The 20,460-nt window shown below is 32.8% G+C and overlaps 1 pseudogene; it reads left to right on the top strand.

Moving 5' to 3' along the window:
• The first annotated feature begins 639 nt into the window (after positions 1 to 639).
• On the top strand, positions 640 to 3,822 carry LOC149564945 (putative cyclin-A3-1; annotated as a pseudogene).
• The last annotated feature ends 16,638 nt before the right edge of the window (positions 3,823 to 20,460 follow it).

The raw sequence follows: 20,460 nt of genomic DNA, 5'->3' as shown, positions 1-20,460 counted from the left end.
CATGGAATAAATACACATGATTCCATACATAATGCATGCATATGTTCTTATATATAATACATATACACATGAATCCATATGAATCATAATAAGAAAAAAAATGATGAATCATATTTTGGTACCTAAGTCCATCCCTAAATCTGAATAAGCAACTTAACCTAATAGTTGTAATGTTACTCCTAAAAAAATGCACATATTTCTAGTTACTCATAATCCTAGTTGTGGGTTTTTTTTTACTGTTGTACTAAATTTTGTTCTCTATTTTCACTAGTTTATAGTGTGCCCTTAACACCTCAACTAGTTTTAGATTCTTGGATCAAAATTGTATTCTCAAGTTAGTCAGCATTTAACAAGCACATCCATTTTTAGCCTATTAAAATGTTTTCCATATCGTTAACCATGTTTTTGACTGGTTTCAACTCACAATATTGATTCGATAATAATTAAAACCCTATGATTTCAATTGTATTTCAAGATTTTGTGCCTGTAAATTACAACTTGTGATTTGTTCATAGGAGTAATAGGTCATGTTTCATGATAAATTTTCTCACTTGAATCTTCTGTGCAATCATTATTCAAAAATTCAAGGTTAGAAGAGGCAGGCTTTTTACATTTCACTGTTGCTTAAGTGACCAAGCCATGACTGGGCTACAACAGCTTAATAATGTCTACATTACTTGAGCCAGGGTTGCGAAGTCCACATCTAACAATAACATTATTTCTTGTGAAAACTAACTAACCCCACCTTTTCCTCTGGTGGGCCAAAGGCAGATGAGGAAAAGACCAGCATCCGAGGATTCCACCACACATTCTTTACACGATGCTACTAGTCCAACTAAACATCGAGTAGTACTTGGAGATGTGACTAACATGTATAAAGATGGAGAACTGGCTTTGCCAAGAGTTAGGACATGTAAGGTAAAATTGAATTTTATTTTGCATAGTTATGTTGGTTTTAACTTTTATATTGTGCATGTTATTTCAGGGAGATGATGAGAAATGATAGTGTAGTCTAAATTGTATGGAAATAGTCTGCTTTAATTTAGTATTCTATGCACACTGGGGTCTGGATTTAAATTTTGCATATCTTCAAGAGAACCTAATACTATTTGTGTCATATCTCCTCTATTATCGCTTGAAGAAATTCTCACTATTGTATGTTGAATAGTTTATGCTTTCCTTTTGGATATATATAATTTATTTGTATTGTGATATGAGCTTAGGCTGCATCCTTGGGTAACAATAGAAAAGGAAAATGCCAAGGAATTATTCAAAATGTCAATAGAGATACCAAAGTTGCAGAAATTGAAAAGGATATGATACTTGTTCCTTGCTATTCCAAGGATCATTCTTCCAATGATGATGTTGGGATTGGTGAAAAAAAGAGCAATAGAGAGAATGCGCAGGATATATAGGCTAATTCTAAAGATCTAACTACAACTACAGAAAATATACTAGTGCAATTACAATGCAAACAACTTGTAGCCAAAAAAAATAATGAAAGTGCTTCAGCATGTGCTAATGAGGCATTAGTGTCTTCTCTAAAGCAACAAATTTTCTAAAATCAGCACATATCAAGAGAGCTCAAGAACAATTTAAAACAAGGTAATTTGACTGGGATTTCATAAACTAATTAAGAGTACCTAAACATATAATTCATTAAGTTTTTTTTGTTTTATTTTGATTGATTTTTCCAAATTCTCTTCTTTCTACTTTTTACTCATAGTTTTGATCTTCTACAAATGTCAGGAGTTCCTGTCATTCTAGTCAAATCTCGTAAAGGTGTGGGGTACTCAAGCCGTTCTCACTATATTGATATTGATTTGGACCATGGTGATCCTTAGATGTGTACTACTTATGCCACAAAAATTTATGATAACTTACACATTGTAGAGGTTTGCTCTGTTTACAGTGATCTTTTATTCTTGTTCCAAAAAATTTATATTGTTCAATTGAGCTGATTTGTTTCTGTGCACTTTTCTAATGGTTGTTAGTATAATTCTCACTATTGTTAGATGTATTATGCTTTTAACAACTTCAGCTTATTGTTGTAAATTTTATGTTATAGGAATATAACTGTAGATCCTTGGATGGATCTATAATGTTCTACAGAGGAAGTTGTGAATTACTTTATTTTTATGTGGTGTACTAGATATAAATTTAGTTGATAAATATCTTCACTAAAAATTGCAAATTTTTGTTGATGTTCTAAGCTTAAATGAAGTAATATAGGTACTTGAGGCAAAAAAGTTATTGGTTTTCATGTGTCAAGCTAGATTGAATTTATGACATTTTCTTGAAGCTTCTTTTGATTAATACTTACAGTCATCAATTAATTTTTCAGCTAAAACAGTGAGCATTACCTTGTTACATTGAAAAAATTCAACATGAGATCAATGTAAATATGAGGGGCATGCTTGTTGATTGGCTTGTTGAGGTTTTTTGCTTATTGCATTTCTTCATGCTATCTGTATATTTATTTTGGCCTATTGTAGTTGTGCAATTAATTTTATATAATCAATTCAAAATTAGATTGTTGTAACAGGTTGCCAAGGAGTACAAGCTTGTGCTAGATACACTTTACTTAATTGTGTCCTATATTGATCAGTTTCTCTCTGCAAATGTTGTGAATAGACAAAAGCTTCAGCTTCTTGGGGTTACTTACATGCTTGTTGCCTCGTGTTTACTTCTTGCCTATTGCAAAATTTTCTTTTCTTTTCTTTTCTTTGGTAAGTTTTTAACTATTACTTTGATGTCACTTTCAGGAAGTACAAAGAAATTTGTGCTCTACATGTGGAAGAATTTTGTTACATTACAGATAATACTTACACAAGGGAGGAGGTATAATATTCCTTTTGTATTACAAGATGATTTGTCACATCTCTCTTGGACAGTACTCTTAAAATGAGAATTATCCTTATCTTAATACTAATAGATGTCAGAAATGGAGATTGATGTCCTAACTTATTTGCAATATGATCTGACAACACCAACAACTAAAAGCTTTCTTAGGTAATGTTTTTTGTGGAGCAATCTTGGTGACTATTTTCATCGAAGTTAACATGAAAAAAAAAACATTGATATATTCAAATGTAAGCCATAGATCAATCATGATAAATTAATGTTGTACTCATTTTTCATTTTTCCCTTCTCAATTCGAATAGGCACTTTTCCCGTGCTGCTCAAACATGATATAAGGTAGCTTTACATTCTAGTTTTCTTTTGTTGTATGTGGGAGATAAAATTATTTAATATATAAAAGTATTTTATTCTTACCTTCATAATTTTTTTCATTCAAGTTCCATCTCTACATTTGGAATTCATGGGCAATTGTCTTGCTAAACTCACCCTTGTTGAGTATGACTTTCTCTGTTATGTTCTGTCAATGATAGTTGCATCAGCTGTATTTGTGGCAAGGATGACTCTTGATCCTGGAACTTTCCCCTAGGTAATGTAAATTCCATCGAGTCATTTTTTTGTTTGGTCTTATCTATACTAAAATTTGAACAAGATTTTATTGTCCTCGATCTTCAGAATCCTATGCTAGAACATTACACAGGCTATAAAGTATTAGAGATGAAGGACTATATTCATGCATTGAATAATTTACAACTAAATAGAAAAGGGTGTGCATTGACTGCAGTCAGGGAGAAGTATCACCAACACAAGGTATCTAAATATCTTCTAGCATTTAAAATTCTAAATTTATCACCCCCATGGTCAATAATTTCCAACATCTTTCTTTTGTATTTATAGTTCAAATGTGTGGCAAACATGTCTCCCCCAATGGAAATTTCTCCTCAGTTCTTGGAAAACCAATAATAATGAAGTTGAAGCTAATATCTTGAGGGTTGAGTAGCTCTTAATTTGGAATGTGATTCAACTCACTACCAGCAGATATCTCAAATTTTAGTGTTCAAATCTATAGATCATTTAATAATTGACATCCTTTGATTTTTTTCAAATTATCTATTTTCAAAGTCTACTCTATGTAAAGTCTATAATATGTACTATTTGCATGACGCTCCTAATTGTTTTGTTCTCCATATATGTTCAGCAAATGGCAATGGTTGAAAGAATTTATTTTTTAGGTCCTTAAATGCTTTATATAGTCTAGTTAAAATGATTTAACTTGTCACTAGTACAAATGTCAATATCTAGTGTTCAGATCCATAGCAAAACCACCACCTTTAAATTTTTTTTTAGATGGTTTGTTATAAAAATCTAATCATTGTATTTAAATTCAAAAACTAGCTATAGTGGCTGAAATATTTTCCTTTTTCATGTCATCAAACAAGTTTGTATTCCTACTTGAAATGATATATTTGCTTCACTTGTAGTATTGATCATGTGGAGTTTTTTTCTACAACATCTGCACTAGTCATCAAAGAAGCAGTTCCAGAATATCTGGATGACAGTCTCACCTCGGATGATTTTCTTACCAGAGTAAGCTTCACTCTAGCTAGCTCTGGCTATGATAATTTTATTCCAGAGAGTACGCTAGGCATAAATAAGTATTTTTAAAGCATTTCCATTTAAGCATTAAATTGGTTACATTACTAGTGCATGTAATGTGGGTAATTTGTTGTTTGGGCTGAGAGCTTTTATATTTTTTGGGGGCTGTGCAGAATGCTATAGTATTGTGGAAGCAAGTGTAATATTTCAGGGAATATACATCTCGAATAATAGCCATTTTTGGGGTAGAGTGTGCTTTGTGTATTGTAAGAAATGTGCTTTACTAGTTGGCTATAGGGAATGTTGATTGGGGTGTTAGTTATTTATTCAATATAGGAAATGTTAGCAGTAACTATGCTATGAACTATACCATTCCATAGTCTACAGATGTTCTGATTAGGAGTGGTATTGGCTCCATTATAGTAAGATCTTCAAACCCTAACCCTGCTTCATGTTGTTTCATTGATGGTTGTTATTGGTGTTATTGATGTGAACTATCATGATTTTGACCGACTTGATGATGTGTAATTTTCAAAGTTTGTGATCTAATACTATCAATCTATTAGGATGATAATTGTTTCACTTTAAAAGTCCTGAGCTTTTAATTTTTGGGGGCTTGCATTTAATTTTCATTTATGTGGTATGGTTAAGAATTACTATTCCAATCTTTAGATAATTTATGAATGACTACAATATTACTAGTTTTAAAAGGCCTCACATGTTAGAGATATAGATAGTGCAAAGCCATTTGTAACATTAAAATGGAATTGGTTATGAAGTATCACAATGATTCTGGACGAGACATTTATGTACATTTAAAATGCTCTTTCTATTAGCTTAGAAAATGATAGAGATGTTAAGGTAAAAACTTTAATGCTCTCCTTTCACCGTAGTCATATCTTAGATAGGAATAGTGATCATTGTGCATTTTATTAACACTAAACCAACTAATGAAATTGAAAATTCTTAGACAAGTTACTACTCCAAAAAATTAAAAATATATATTTTGGAAATTCACTTGCTACTCAAAATTTAAAGTATGATATTAGGAATTCAAATGATTATTTCACTTTGATTCTTTGCAAGGAGCTATTGATTTCTTTTCACAGAGCAATAGGACAAAAGCATTTGCAAATCATATTTTATAGGTAATTTATTTCATCTTGATTGGTTTTTGTGGTGAGATTTAGTTATGCATTTCTCATGTCTCCTTAGTGACAACTTTGGTATTTCTTCAGAGATGGTGTAATTGAAGGGCAGTTTTACCAAGTTCTACTTTATGAACTAGATGCTATTCTTAGGGTCAATTTCCTAATGCTCACAATAGTACTTTCTATTCAATTGAGATTGGCAGGGCTCATTAATTTGTTTGTATTCTCTTTGGATTTTATTCAAGAAGATAGATGAATGCTATATGAACTATAAGTTCTATGGTGTGAATAAGCTTTAGCATCTCTTGAGCCAAATTACCAACCCCCAATGACATTTGTTGTTCAAAAGTGGCACCATACTAGACTATTTGCAAACAACCATGCAGATAGGCATTCTATAGACAAAAGTGGGAAAATCTTGCTAGGTATGAAGGTCCTATAAGGCTATATAGTACTATTCTACTCTATTCAAAGGTGTCAATTTGTAACGCTGATGTGGGTTTCCTATATTTTTAGGCACTGTGGTTGATTCCAAAATTTTCCATCCCATGTAATTTGACTTTTATCTCTACAGTCATGTTGGTATACAAACATAATACTTATTTCTTAGATCAAATTGTCATGCTTCCTTTTCCATGTATTATAACAAAAAATGATCTAGTTTTTATCATTTATAGGGGACCAGCAGACCAACACATTATCATGTGATTTGGGATGAGAACAAATTTATAGCTGATGGGTTGCAATCATTAACAAACAATATTTGTTACACATATATCCTCTTTCATTAATTCTCTTGATTCTTTTTGTTATGCATAATGCATATCTTCTAGTGTAAATCCCCTTTCATTTAACTCATTTTCCTTGAAGTCCCCAATTCTTGGCTTCCATTATCTGATAGAAGCTTGCTCATTATAACTAGAAGTACATTCAACTCCGAAGACGTGTCTATTTTTTTCTAATTTTGGCATTTAGCTTTAGGAGAAAAACAATTAAGTGGTCAAAAAAAAATCTCTCCCCTTCCTCAGGAAGGGTTTCTCCATCAACCATGAATGTGGCATTCATTTGGCTAGTTCATATTGCCCCAGGCCATGGCCAAGAAGATTTTTTGACTAGCATGAATAATAACTTCTAGTACTATATCCTAGATCAAAATCTAGCCAAACTTTTGATGGATGCCTATAGCTTATCCCAAAGCTCTCATTCAGTAGTTATGAGATGATCAATCATGAGGAAATAGTTGAGAGCTTAGAGTGACACAATTTTCAGATGATCGTATGAAATGAAATGGGCATGCAAGTAGAAAGAAACTAGAATGAAATTGTGTACAAATGAAGACATGAAATGGATGGTTTTGGAGCACTCAGCACAGACACTCAACATTCTATACATATCATCATTCAAGATCAAATGGGTGTATGGGATTATATCCATAGTGATGCACAACTGCCTCCTGGATTCACATTCCATCCCACTGATGAAGAGCTCATAACACATTATCTCATTAGAAAGGTTCTAGATGGCAATTTCACAGGAAGGGCCATTGCTGAAGTGGACCTCAATAACTGTGAGCCTCAAAAAAATTTTGACCAATTTTCTACCAAGCATTGGTCAAAATTTTGACCAATGCCTAGTAGCTTTCTACAAGCATTGGGCAAAATTTTGACAAATGTCCTGCAGTTTTCCACCAAGAATTGGACAAAATTTTGAACAATTCCTAGTAGTTTTCTACCAAGCATTTTTGACAAAATTTTGACCAATGCACTATAGTATTTTGCCAAGCATTGGTCAAAATTTTGACCAATTCCTAAAAGTTTTCTACCAAGCATTGGTCAAAATTTTGACCAATGCCTTGCAGTTTTCTACCAAGAATTTGTCAAAATTTTGACCAATGCTTGTTAGAAAATGTGCTTTGCAATTTCAAAAGTTTTTGACCAACGTATTGGTCAAAATTTTTGACCAATGTGTTGGTCAAATTTGGTCGAAGTTTGGTCAAAAAATAGGTCAAGATTTTGACCAATAAAGGTCAAAAAATGAGCCCAAATGTAATAGAGCTCTTCCATCTTCTTATCCATAGTGGGAAGCATACTTCTGTCTATACTTAGTGTATCTTTTTCCTAAAGGGAGAAATGTTGTTTGTTGACATTGGATTTTCTTTTGTCTTCAGACACTTATCATTATGAGATCCTTCACTAAGGGGGGGATTTCATGGAGGGATTCTCTATTATGTATGCAAGATGTATGTCATAATGGGAGGGTCTTGATTACTCCATCTATTCATTCATCTTTCTTTATTGTACATATCTCTCTTTTTGGGGGAGGGTTTTTCCCATGCAGTTTTTCTTCTTTCCCCATTTGTAGAGAATTTGCATTACATTTGTACATGGGTACCTAACATGGCCTTGTAGCTAGGACCCATCATGCATTTCATCATAGCTTTTGTGAGCTTAAGTGCATTCCCCTAAGTTGCACTTAAGGCAGTGTGTTAGTGTAAATAATTATTATTTAAAATTTACTTAATTTTACTTAGGTTAAATGCATTATTTTATTATTTATTAGTTTAGACACCTTGGAGTATGCACACTCATATGAGTCATCATGTTGATAGCATAGGAGTACACAATTCTAATTTAGCACATGGTGTTTACAACATCTCTACATGTAAGACACCTTGTCATACTTATCTTCTCATTGATGCATGTATATTCATGCACAATGGAGGACATGTGCTTAGTTGTCATGCTTACTTCCTAGTTCATTCTAGAGACATTCTAGATGCATCTTAGAGGCCTTTATATATAGGAACCTCTAGTGTATATACAATCAATAAAATCCATTGAATATCACATTGTTATTCTAATCATACTTCATTTGTTCTATTGTGCTAGTTGTTGAGCTTCTTGGTTTTGGGTGAATTTTTCCTTAAGGAAAATTCTTACAAGGTATTAGAGCTATACCAAATTATTATAGTATGGATGACAAAAAATGCACCAATGGTGGAACCTTCTTTCTTAGAGGAAGATTAGTTTCTTGGCTAAACAAGAAGTAGGATTACACATCTCAAAGTACCGAGGAAGCAAAATATGTTGTAGAAAATGTCAAAGGATATAAGGATAGAAATTAGGGAACCTATTTTTATCCATTGTAATAACACAAGCACATTTCTATTAAGTATCACATGTTGACAGAGAAAGTTGCAGAAAAGGAAATAAGATTGGACTATGTGACTACTAAAGAGAAGATCACAATATATTCACTAAGCCTCTTCCCAAAGAGACTTTTAAGTATTTGTGAGGTATGCTTGGTGTTATGCCCCTTCCAACAGTAAAGTAGAAGATGTAAGAGTGCATTGGTTCAATGTAACAGAGCACCATTGTTCTCTAGATTGAATACTGATGCTTCCTGTATGGGGGAGTATTTTGGATGGATAGAGTCATCTAGGACTCTTGTTGGATGATTATTTGAACAATGTCTTTTGACACTTGAGCTAAGCAAGAATCAGTTGTTGCAGAGTTTGATGCAGTAGAGTTGGTTGCTGAAACTTTTGACATTAATGTCAATGGGGGGAGATGTTCAGCATGAAAAAAAACATGGAAAAATAGCATATACAACATGAAATTTTGAAAGAAAGCATATTGAGGTATATCAATGGGGGAGAATGATCAATTTATAAGATTTGAAAAGTAAGATGAATAGTCTTTTGTTGGTATTCTTGGAACTAGATATTTTTCATTTATGTTTCCATCAATGAAAAAGGGGGAGATTGTTGAAAGCATGAATGATGATGATATTCCTCTGGGGGAATATTGTAGATATGTTACTATGATGATATGTTACATTTGTGACTGAGTTTGTCATTGATGTCAACATAGCAATTTTTTGTGGTATTTGATAGAAGAACAATAGAGCAATCAAGTTGGTACAAATGGCTAGTTGATTATTCTAACTAACTAAGGTTATGGGAGATACTTATAAGTATCTAATATATGTAGCTAAAATTAGAAGAAGAAATGATAAGTTTGAAAGAAGTTATGTAAGTTTTGGTGATAACTATTTTGTGATAGAGTTTACAGAGGCATGTTCTGGTAAATTTTTTATATTTATTAGAAGATTTTTTATTCTAAGAATTAAGGTTGAGGACATGAAGAAGACATGTTGGTGATGATGTGGCTAAGTTTTTTCATCATAATATTTCATGTAGGAAAAGCTATTCAAGTTACAAGGCGGAAGATTAACGTGATCGCTAAGTGTAGCATGTTCCTAATGTGGTCCTATAATAATTAGTTGAGAAGGTCTAACAACTAACTTAGGGAATTATTTTATGGGCTTTGTCTAAAGGAAGAACATTTTCCTTTATCATGGTATGGTTTTTATGATTAATGACAAGCAATAGTAAGAGCAGATTATGAAGTTGAATAGAGCAGCATGAAAGTGAGGGAAACTTCGTTGTCAAAGTTTTGTTGAGTGATACGAGGTTTGATATTTGGATCCAAGGTTTGTGACTTGGTCTACAAGGTTTGATGATGATTGTTTTAATTTATAGAACAAAGGAAAGAAGAACATAATAGTAAATTACTTGTTTGAGCAATGAGCTCTTCTTATAGTTGAAATTGCATGTTTAGGAAATGGGCTCATCTTGCATACTTTGTACTACAACTCCTAATAGGATTGGCACAATTCCTAATAGGGTTGGAATCTCCTAATAGAGACTCATATATACTAAATGTTGTAATAGACTCCTAATAGGGTCCATCCTCTAATAAGGAATATTTATATTAGTACATCATCATGTGGGCATCATTCCCACCGGAGTTTTCCCTTTGATCAACGGTTTCCATAGTCAACATATCTCGTGTAATTATCTATATACATCTTATTATGGTTGTTTTTTACTTTTTTGAATGATAAAGTTTATTTAAGGAAGATAAATGTTTTAATTGTTGGATAACAATAACATCTAGAGGAAAGGTTGAGTTATGATATGGAAAAGTAGTACAAGGATCAATTAAGATAGTGATATTATAGTGCATTGATAATCTACTTGAAGGTTACAAAGGATAGTTAAACTAATTAAGTTCACATGGATTAGTTAAATGAATTTTTTCTGCCAAGCTTAATATTCTACATAGCAAGTACTGAACAAGGTTAGTGTAAGTTGAGTAGAAAATCAGTTGGAGCGGAGAAAAGTCAATTTTAGTGTAAGATGAGTGAAACAATGTAAGTCAGGTAAAGTTTGGTTGATGCCAAGCACCAATAAACTATAGTTTGTGCTAAGTGGTTTGTTAGTTGATGTTGAGCAACGTAGTATGTGTTGAGCATCAGAAGCTAGTTAATGTCGAGTGTTAGAATTATGAGAAAGATCAAGAATTCAATGAATCTAAGATGACAAGTTTAGTTTCTTGGATTGTGTGAACCATGTAGAAGATAAACTTGATGAGCTGGTGGCACATAATTGAAGGTAAATCATTTTGAGGTGAATTCAAAGAGGATTGAAGGACAAGTTTCTAGAAGGGAATAAAATGAAATAGTGGGTAGATTCATTGAATCTTACCTAATCCAACCTAACCCTAAAATAGATGATGGAGGATGAATGGAAAAAGATCTTAATTTTCTATTTATAAAGATGAATGTTTAGAAGCAAAGGTTTTCATGTGTGAGAACCTAGGAAGATAAGGAGTCTAGGGTATTGCTTCATTCAGTGACATAAGAGAAGAGACTACATTGGCAAGCAAAGCAATAAGGTTTAAAGGTATGGATGCTTGAATTGTACAAGCTAATAGAGCTAAAGTGTGTGAAAGCCAAGAAGAATGGAAGACTAAAACAAAGATTTGTAATCTACAAGTGTGTTGTAAGTTGTTATCAGATCAAGCCTTATTGTTACTTTCTAATCCTTGTACTAGTCTAGGGTAAATCCTTTAGATTAAGGTTTTCCTAACAATAACTTGTAAAACATTTAACTAGGTAACATTCCAAGTGAAATATCTAAAGTGCTCTAACAAGGCTCACTCCTAATAGGGTGATTCAAATCCTTTAACTAGGTCACATTTAATAGTGGGCATTGTAACCTTTAACAGTGTTGGCCTTTCACAGGGCATCACTTTAGAAGAGTGAGAATGGGTAGCATGTTATTGGTGGTTTTTTCCAAATTAGGTTTCCACATTAAAACATTGTGTCAAAAATGTTATTGAATTTTTTATGTTTCAAGTTTACATTTTTCCAAAGTCGATTTGATAGTAACCTAAAAATTTAAGTAATTGTATAATTCGGTGGATGCATGCATGATGAAAATGTTTTATGGATATGGGTTCACTATGCTATGAAAAGTTTTAATTGTACATCTAGACCTTGGATAATTGATTCACCCCCTCTTAGTTATTCTAAATAATTCCAATAGTTCCTAGGGGTCTAGGAAGATATTTCATGTGTTTGAATGAGTCACCAGGGGTAGTACACTACAACTTGTTTCAACCCATTATATGATAACATATGTTCCTAGGGATCCTCGGACCCCTAGGGACATACATTATGTATTTGAATGGGTCAAAAGGGGTCATATGGTACTTGTGACCCTTCTTGACCCATTGAATGATAACATATATTCCTAGGGTCCCTAGAATGCTGAGTAACATATATCATATGTTAACATGATTCGAAAGGGACCAGAGAATACCCATTGACCCCTTTCAACCCATTATATAAAAAAATATGTTCATAGTTGTACTAGGACCCCTAGGTACCTACATCATGTGTTTCAAAGATTCAAAGGGGTCATAAGGTACCCTATGATCTCTTTTGACCCATTATATGACAATGTATGTTTCTATGGGTACTAAGACCCCTAAGGACATACATAATGTGTTTTAATGGATCAAAATGGGCTATACAGTACATTGTGACCACTCTCAACCCATTATATGATAGTGTATTCTCTTAGGGGTCCTAAGGCCCCTAGAGAGATACATCATGTGTTTGAATGGGTTGAATGCAATCATAGGGTACCCTATGACCCCTTTTGAACAATTACATGATAACATATGTTATTAGGAGTCCTAGGACACCTAACATATATAATTTGTTCAAATGAGTTAAAAGGGGTCATAGAATACCCTATGACCCCTTTTGATGCATTATCTGTCAACATTTATTTCTAGGGGTACTAGGACCCCTAGTGACATATACAAAACATGTTTGAATTGATCTAATGGGGTGATAGGGTACCCTATGACCCCTTTTGACCCATTAAATAAGGACACATGTTCCTAGGGGTCTTAGGACCCCGTCAAATATATATCATGGGTTCGAATGAGTTGAAAGGGGTTATAGAGTACCCTATGACCCATTTTGACATTTTATATGACAACATATGTTCCTAAGGATCCCAGGATCCCTAGGGACACACTTTATGTGTTTGAATAGCTTGAATACATTCATAGGGGTCCTAGGGACATATATCATGTGTTTAAATGTGTCAAAAAGGGTAATAGAGTATCCTATGAGCCCTAAGCACACTTAATGCCATCAAATGGGTCATAGGGCATTCTAAGGCCCATTTTGATTCATTATATCACATTATTTATGTTGTTAGGGGTCCTAGCATGCATAAGAACACATATTATGATTTGTATGGGTCAAAGAGTGTCAAAGGGTACTCTATGCCCCCTTCTAATCCATTAGAACCATTATATGTATTGTTAAGGGTCCTAAAGCCTTTAAAAAAACATATTAAGGATCCTAAAAAGGGTTATCCAATTTGAGAACGAGTGTCTAATTTGGGAAAGGGTGCCCAATTAGGCTTGGTTTTTATATGGATGCCAACCCTCCAAGGTTAACACTAAAAACATCCCAAAAATGTTTTTTTGGCCTGCTATTGTGTTTTTCTGTCTTCAATGATGTAGTTGACGAGTTTTTTCCATCCAAATTTGATGAAATGAAAAGGGTTTCTTGAGAATGTTCTCAACTTTCCATTGATATAGTGACTATTAAATTATGAGTTTAGTAAGTAATTATTACTTATTTCTTAATAGAGTTGGCTATAAACCATTGATTGATATACTGATTAAAAAATAGCTATAACTTTGCAACCATATAAGATTTTTCAAATCCAAAAGTTACTTCACATTTAATGCTTCAACTACTATAATGAAAAATAAAAATTGAATATTTTTGAATTAGTTAAGGTGGTCATACATAGGAGCTTTTAAAATTCTAAAAATGGTATAGAAGAAAATTTATACTTAATTATTTATTTGGAATAAAAATACAAAAAATATGATCTTAACATTTTTGATAAAATATATTAAATAAATATTATTAATAACTTGCTCTACAAAATGGAGAAAAAGAAAAATTCAAAAAAATAATTTAAATATTTTTCTCCATTCTACCATGCGTATTAGCATCAGAATAAGGACTTTGGTCCATTGATCACTAGCAACAAATTCAAAATGGCAACTAATAGTGGAAACCCAAAATAGGCATGGATAGTTTTGAAAACCTAATACAACAAAATGCAAAACAAAATGCAATAATTATCAACAGCCAGAATAGTAGAGGTGAGGAAGGATGGAAAATTACGTAGAATAGGAAAAAATGAAATCAAAGATGGCTACAATAAGGAAAAGATGGTGTAGCATCAAGACTGCAAATTCAAAAAGAGTTTTTTACGAAAACAAAATATGCGACTCTGACAAATCAAAACCCTAGCCCAAGAAAGCAATTCTAGATCAGGAACCCAAATTAGTCCATAGCAATTTTGAAGGCCAATAAAATACCTTTAGGCCCTACTTCAATAAATCTTTAGAAGCCATCTCTAGCTCATAACTCACAAATAAGCAGCTTCAAAAACATCCTGTAGAAGGAAACATTCCACCCAGTAAAGGGGGCTTACATTCCACCATACTGAAAGAAATAACAAGAAGCAATTAATCAAAGAGAGGCAAGAAATCCTAATCCGAGGTTTTTAACTAAGAACAAAAGCAACGATAAAATAATTATCAGCAATTCACATAGTGAAGGAACATGGATGGAATGCGTAGAGAAGGGCATCTATATGTACTAGAACAGACCACCAAAATACATAAACAAGCTGGTAAGTATCATATCCAAGAAATGGGGTGACAAGGTAAGTAATATAACCTTTTTGGAAAAAAACCATTGGTTCATTCATTGTTAGAATGCAAAGGTTAAAACTAAAATTTTATGTTCTAATATTTACTTCTATAAGGGGCATCACATTAATTTTATAGTGTGGCAATCAAATTTTTAAAAAAATCACATTCAAAATATAAAAATAGTCAAATGGATGGAATGTTTAGACATACCATTAGAACTAATGGAGGACAATATCATTAAGAGAATAGGAAAATCTTTGGGATCTTTCATAGGATTTGAAGATGGAAAAATTAAAACCAATAAAATTAGGGTTCTGGTAAAATCAAATCTAGGCAATATAGTAAGTAGGAAAATTATAACCAATAGATCCATCTATAAGTTATCTTTTAGAGAATACTCAGGAGAAATAAGTAAAATTGAGGATCCAAACATAACTAAAATACGTATCAAGAATAGTCTTAAAGACAACATAAAGGCAAGGGAAAGTGTAGGCCTGGGAAAACGAACAACTACAAAAGAAGTTGCAATAACAAAGGACAATAGAGTAAGTCAAAGAGTAGCAAAAAAGGTTAAATACTCAAATAAAAGAAATCCAAAGAAAAAAGAAGAATGCCTGCAAGAGAATCTATAAAAAGAAGGGATGCAAAAAAATGAATGGATGACAAACATAAACTATCAGCACTCATTGAATAAATTTAAAAGATGCAAGGACTGTCAAATGGAAAGAGAGGTAGTAGAAGAAATGGAACTCAATATTAAAAAAGTAAACAAGTTATATCATGATAGCTTTCTACTACAAAACAACCTGATAGATCAAATCGTATTGGAAGCTGTTCACAATGAACACAAAGGTAAAAGGATACAAATATTAGAAATAAATAAAACAATAAAAAATAGAAGTAGTCAGATATAAGTAAAAGGAGAAGAATTATCAGAAGTCTTAGTTGGAAAATCAAAAATTGAACAGATGGAACAAAGAAACAATAAAGGAGAAGATCCTGCAAAAGATAGTATTCAAGAAAAAGCCCATCAATTGGGGACCTTAGAACAAGAAGTTGACATCCTTCTAGTAGATTTAGCCCAATGGAGTAACATCACTATTAGAAAGAAAGAAAAAAAGAAGAGCTAAAATTTTTGGCAAACACTTAGCAATGACATAGATATGTTTGCCCCAATTAGAGAAGTAACATAATCAATATCAGGTATAAGGATATCAAACCCAAAACCAACAAATAGACAAAATGAAGAGCAAACCATATGGAACAACTTAGGGGACAACCCTAACAAAGGCAAAAGAAGTAGAGAGTTAAAATTAATAGGGAAATACCAAATCTTAGAATTTAAAGATTATCAAATAAATAAGATGATAATCAAAGAAATTCTTATAGAAGACTACTAGGAAATAGAAGATTCAGTGATTGCAGAAAAAGTGCTAAAAGAATAAAATTTGGAAAAGATAGGCATCTCAATAAATTAGGAAGGAATGAAGACACCAAATTGTAGGAAAACAAAGCAGAAACAAGGGAGGAAATCACTAAAAAAACTTAAGGAGGTAGTAGGATAGGTAAAGTAACAAACCAAGATTTTTGACATTCAATAAGGTGGGAAGGGGAAGAGCCTTCCCAATGACCAATGAGAATCACCACTTGGAATGCTAGAGGCCTAAATGTACCTAACAAGGAACACTTATTAAAGCACAATCTCACTTTATTTGATTCAAACATTACATTAATACAAGAGACAAAATTAAACATAGAGGAAGGTGCTGGAAATATAGAAGGAGTAATTGAGAGGGGGGGTGAATTAATTACTACAAAAATAAATCCCAGATCCCTTAGATGTCAACAAAAACAATTTGATAAAATTGATTACTATTGCAACTCAATAAACATATAGAAATTGCTATAATTTTGTAAATGTAGAGTATTTACTACTTTAGCAGATCTAATTATTAATAGTAATAACTTGCAAACATGAGAGAGAAGAAATGAACACATGAGACACCAGATTTAACATGGAAACCCAATATGGGAAAAACCACCAATGTAACTAATTACTTTTTTTCACTCTTCTGAAGTGATCCCTATTAGGAACAAACCTGGTTAAAGGTTACAAAACACATTATTAGGTGTGACCTTGTTAGAGGATTTAATCACCCTATTAACAACAACCTTATGAGAGGTCTTATAAAAATTCAATGGAACTGTCACCTTGTTATAGGATTTTACAACTGGCTGTTAAACCAACTTTGTTAAGAGATTTTAGATCACTACTACAATGGTTAGAGAGAGTAACAATGAAATGATCTGATTGTGATGCAACTTAATTGCTAAATCTAGATCTTTGTTCTACTTAAACTTGATCCTTCTTCATTGAATATTACTTTTTTGCTCCACAAGGATATCTTCTTATCCTTCAAGTTTTCTCTCACTCTTTCCTTCTCAATTCAATCAACATACTTGCACACTTGAAAATCACAACTTGACCTTATATTTATATCATCTAGATTGTCAAGTCGGCCCAATACAAATTAGAATGACCAATAATCATTACCATAGTTAGCTAGAACCAATACGTGAAATAATTAATTTTCATATACCAAAATAACAAAATCCTTCATTAGTCGACCCAACTCAGTAAACACTAGTTCTGAGATGATTTCCTGTGTTAACCAACAAAAGCTTGGTTAACATTGCAAACTTGCAAAAATGCTTTGGCAACCAAGTGAACTCAGTTAGCACTAAGTATGTCCAACTTTCCTTTGTTAACCATGTGAACTCAGTTAACACTATTTTCTATCATAATTTTCTTCAACGCCTAAGTGAGCTCAGTAGACACTATCTTTGCAAAATAAACTTTAGGAACACTTGGTAGACAAGGAAAACTATCTTGCTGACCAAGTGAGCTCAGTAATTATTAACTAACAATTGATATGATATTTGTGTAACATCAAAGACAACACACAATTAGAAAATTGTATCCAACAAAAAGAATAAAATTAAGTCAAAAATTGGGAAAGTTGAAATCAGAATTTAAATAGTCACAAGGAGCCTCAGGTGGACTCAGAATAATATGGAATTTTGAGGGAGTCAATATAGAAGAAATAACTTCCCACACTAATTGGATGGGAAGTAGAGCCATTAGCACAAAATCAAACATACTGTTGATTGAAATAAATGTTTATGGGCCCACTCAATCATCAGAGAAATTAGCTATTTGGAATGAAATCAACACATTTATCAATACAAAACCAAATAAGGTTGTTATCATAGGAGGAGATTTCAATGTTGTTTTAAGAAAAGAGGAAAAACATGGAGGAAATAACTTAGTGTCTAGAGCCATGGAAGACTTCAGAAAATAGATCCAGAAGGACTCTCTCATTGACATAATTACCAAAAATGGCTTATATAAATAAAATAATAGAAGGAAAGGCTTTTTTTATATAACAAAATGTGTGTACAGATTTTTCCTCAAAGGCGAGCCTAGCATATTGGATAAAGTAGTCAATGTAGAAATACAACCAATGGTAGGTTTGAATCACTTCCTAGTAAAATTGGAAATCAAAGAGCAGAATAAACCAAGTAGGAACCCCTTCAAATGTGAAAAGATGTGGTTTATGGATAAATCTTTCATGAATCAAATTTAAAAAAATGGTGGTCAGAAGAACAGTTTCAAGGTTCAAAAATGGTTTTCTTGGTTTCAAAATTAAAAAGTATTAAAGATTTTTTTTTAAAAATGGAATAAAATTAAATTAAAAAATATCTTCAAAGAAAAACTAGACATAGAAGAAAAAAAAGATAAATTAAATAAAGAAAAAATAAAGGGATGAATAATGAATCTTATCAACTAGAGAAAGAGTACCTTTTAAAACAAGAAGAAATATTAGCAAAAGAAGAAATATTCTAGAAGCAAAAATCCAGAGAAAAGTGGTTGTTAGAAGGAGATCACAATATGAAATTCTTTCATAATAGCACAATTTAAAATAGAAACTATAATAACAAAGTAAAATTAAGAATTTGCAAGATGAGCAAACTAAAAATCCAAAAGAAATAGTTGAAATTTTTGTTGACTATTTTAAAGATACCATTGACAATTTTGACTCTTCTAAATCTATTTGGAATATATCCCCAACAATCCTAACCTGGGGGATCTAGAAAGAAAGAAATCAATGTATTTTTCAAAATCAAGACCTTAAATTGCAAGCTCTCCTTACAAAAATTGAAATAGCTATTACAGAAGTTATGAATAGCGACCTTAGGAAGAGACCAAGAGAAGAAGGAAAATTTATAGAATGGGATGCAGAGATTAAAAAATTATGGCCTCTCATAATTAATCCTTCTCTCTACTACAAGAAGAAAAAAAATTTAGCCAAGAAATTTTTAAAGTGGGAACCACCACCGCCAGGATGGAAGAAATTGAATTTCAACAGGGCTTCTAGAGGCAATATAGGTAAGGCAGGCACATGATGTATTGTTAGGGAAGAATCAAAAAATTGGTTAGCAAAAATATCTAAGCCACTTGAAATTATGACCAATAACTTAGCAGAACTAGAAGTGGTAGAAGAAGGTCAAAAAATATGTAGTAGCCTTAGCATTAAAAAGATTATAATTGAAGGTGATTCTCAAACCATATCAAATGCTCTTAGGAAAGGGGGAATGCCAAATTGAATTTGAAATTCTAGACTAGAAACAACCCTCAAACTATTAGGAAAAGTTGAAGAAGTAAGATTCTCACATATCTATAGAGAAGGTAACACAGAAGTCGATAGCTGATGCAGGAGCATCTAGAGGTATAAGGGCAATCCTGTGTCACCCAAAAAAAAAATTGTACTAAGACTTAGTTTCTGTTTCATGTGTTTTCATTTCTGGATACCCATTTGGGTCAAATAAAGGTTCCAACTCTCACAGTTCCACTATAAGTGTTCTAGGATAGAGTATTTGAGCACCTTGGGATACGTGTAAATGCCAAAAAAATAAGAATATGTAATTGAGCCATAATTTTGGTGAATTAGAGGGTGTAAATTGTCTAGATGAATGTAATTGTAATTTAGAGTATTCCAGAAAAAGGATTAGGTCAAAAGGTCCCATGGTTTGAAAGTTATTGTAGTTTTTCAGTTTTTGGAGACCTCCTAAGAATGCTTTAAAGTCAGGTTAGGGGCATTAAATGACTTCAAATAGGGCCAAAAAATGGGGGATGAGAAAAGCTCCTCCATAGGGATATAGAGCACTTCGAGAGCTTTTCAAAAATGTAAACGGTTCATCAATCGGAGCTACGATTCAAAAGTTATGCCTCCCGAAAGTTCGGTTACCATTTCTAGATTCTTCTAATTTTGCACCAATGTGGCTTCTAGAGCCTTCTATTTGGTTGGTAGATGCCAACTAGCACTTTCTAGAATGTATTCCTAATCCTTAATCCTTCGAGGTCTATTTAAAAACATTTCAGGCATTGTAAAAGGCAGTTCAGAGTGGAGTTTGAGAGAAGGTACTGGGAGAAGAATTTATCTCTAGATTTATGCTATTGTAAGCCCATAGGGCATGTTTTGGAGTTTGTTTCTCTACACTAAGTGTACTAGCATATTTTCACAGTTAATAAAATTTTCCCTTTGCTGTTGTGTCCATTCTGTGCTTGGGTTGTGTCCCCATCAAGTGGTATCAGAGGTGGTTTTCCTGAGTGTATAGACAGAGCGCCGACTGTGAGGCAGTTTGCACTAGGACTGTGTGGTTGTGCTTTGGGTTAAGAAGAT

Source organism: Cupressus sempervirens, chromosome 3 (genome assembly GCF_028749045.1).
Source record: "Cupressus sempervirens isolate cs-2001-9-10 chromosome 3, ASM2874904v1, whole genome shotgun sequence".
Classification (NCBI taxonomy): Eukaryota; Viridiplantae; Streptophyta; class Pinopsida; order Cupressales; family Cupressaceae; genus Cupressus; species Cupressus sempervirens.
This window is presented reverse-complemented; position numbering and strand designations above follow the sequence as displayed.